General features: G+C 36.9%; 1 long non-coding RNA gene across 1 annotated transcript; it reads left to right on the top strand.

Moving 5' to 3' along the window:
• Window positions 1-385: 385 nt before the first annotated feature.
• On the top strand, window positions 386-1,868 carry LOC103143919 (uncharacterized). Its single transcript, XR_001663137.1, has 2 exons — window positions 386-807; window positions 1,440-1,868. It is a non-coding gene; the product is annotated as an uncharacterized LOC103143919 (long non-coding RNA).
• The last annotated feature ends 530 nt before the right edge of the window (window positions 1,869-2,398 follow it).

A 2,398-nucleotide genomic window follows, 5' to 3' on the forward strand; every position in this document is an offset into this window, starting at 1 on the left:
TAAATTAGCCTGGCTGGTCAGGGGCAGTGCCTGCTGATTTGTGACATCACATTTGCAAGGTTTTTGAAACAGTTCATGTTCCAGACACCAAAAAACATTCACTTGTTGTCTGGATAATTTTGTTTTAGGCACTTAGGTTGTTTTTAGAAGTAGTAGAAATCCAAATGTAAGTACAAGAACAGGTCCCCTTGAAGAAAAGATTACACAAACGACTTGGATTAATTTCTTTTACTTACATGGAGACCTGGGTTTTAAAAAGATCATTCACTCTGATTTTAATTTTCTTTTCTTTAATTTCTTCTTTTCCCCCTGAAATCCGATTTTTTTCTCCTTTTTTTGCGTGGTCGAAACCAGCCTTCTATGTAAACAGCTCATAAGCAACACGCATGCGCAAAAAAGAACGTTGACGTCACACAGCAGAGCTCTGATTAGGGAAGTAATAATGGCCGCCGCCGTCGTCAATGGATCGATTTTAAAGTTTATTCAGCAGTGGGAGCCGATAGTATCGTCACTAAAACGCAATAAGACGGAGGAAGCTAAGAAAAAGAAAACTCAACTAATAGCGACGCCTTTTTGTGGAGCATTGACTGCAACTTGTGGAGTCTGTGTGGCCTCGTAGTCGGAACCAGGAATGGCGGGATTCGGATGCAACGCGCTTCACTGACACATACTTATTTTATAATTTCATAATTATAACGTTCAGCCGTTGTTTGCGGTCGGATTTACCTCGTCTGGCTTCTTGTGGTGGAGGAAAGGACAGCTGGAACCGACTTTGGAGGGCCGCATCCCGCAGCTGGTCGCCGTAAGGTAGGGTAGCCACCATGTTTCCAACGTTGAGTTTTTTATGCGCATTTTGAAGCATAGCAGTAGAACAGGTAGATGGAAACGGAGAAATCGGTCCTGTAAAACAAACCTATTCTATATATATAAATCTAAATGTTCAAATCAGAAACCTTGCTTCTCAACCTTTAAAGAGGAAAAAAAACAGTAAATTAGATCACCCTGGTATTCTAAAAGTTGTAAAGTCATGAAGACAACTGATATGTGTATTCACTTTAACACTTTTGTGACGTGATTTATATGTATGAATACATACATTCCTATTTGAGTTTACTGGCATTTTTGTTTTGTTCTTTAATGATTTGACAGCCCCTTTATTATCAATAAAGATAAAAAATAATTATAGTTTCCTGAAAACCTCTCAGTTTTTCTGAGATGTGTTATCCAAGTTAGTTAGCCATCTCTACTTCCTGTTTATAAAGGAAAAATAAAAAGTAAAAAAAAAAGGGGCTGGTAAAATGCACACCACTCACCTCCAGTACAGGTTCATTCAACACTGAACATACCAAATGATTTACATTCTTATATGTAATTTTTTTGTCATAAAAACACTATTTTCAAATCATCCAATGAGACAAATGTTAAATTTTTTATTTCAGTGTTGACCTCTGAGGTCAAAACAAGCATCTCCTCCTCCAATCCTCAACTTACACAGACAGCACAGCTGAGTTCCCATAAATTAAAGCACAAAGTTCTCCTGAAAACAGCCCTCTGGCAGTTTTTATAACTCTCTCCCCTGTTTTCATCATGAACCAGTGTCTGTAATGTAATTTAGTTGAGTGAGCTGCCTGGGATGCCCATCATTCCCTCCATCTCTTCCTGCTTGTATTGATCTTCCTCTTGGACCAATTAGACATCTGCCTCCGCAGGGTTCTGCTGCACCCATATCTGCACCACTGGACCAAACCAGCGTTTGTTCAGGGACAACAGGACTTTTCCCTCCTCCGTGGAGAGGAAGTAGACTCTGGATTTCCTCTGGAAACGGCAATAAATAACCGAATAATTCAAATTTCACAAACTGCTGATAAACCCTAAGTATATTCTTTAGGGTTATAAAGAATAACCCTAAAGAATAGGGTATTTTTGTGAATGTTATTTATATTTGTTTTTCAGGAAAACAAAATCTATACATTTAATCTATACATTGTTATTTTCCTTATTTTTCTCAAGCGTTTTAGATGAGTTTGTGACTCATCTAAATATCTTTGTGTTATTGTGACCAGTTGATTTACAGCTTTAAATCTGGACAAAACCAAAGCAAATATGAAGAAAAAAAAAAGTATTATCTGAAAGAAAGAAAAACAACCTGAAACAAACAAAATACTGATTTTTATTACAATTGTCCAAACTTTTTGCCATTAGGGCTAGAATTGCTCAGTTGACTTGAAGGTCACACTTTTTTAAAATAGGGCTGTTTGTTTCTTAACATTTGTTATTCATATATTGATCAATTTACTAAATAGACAACATTTTAATACACCAAAGTCATCTAAGGTTTGCAGAAAAGGGATCTGTAAATTGTTGTTGATCCAAAATACAAACAGGGTTTTGCACAGTT

Source organism: Poecilia formosa, unplaced genomic scaffold (genome assembly GCF_000485575.1).
Source record: "Poecilia formosa unplaced genomic scaffold, Poecilia_formosa-5.1.2 Scaffold117, whole genome shotgun sequence".
Taxonomy (NCBI): Eukaryota; Metazoa; Chordata; class Actinopteri; order Cyprinodontiformes; family Poeciliidae; genus Poecilia; species Poecilia formosa.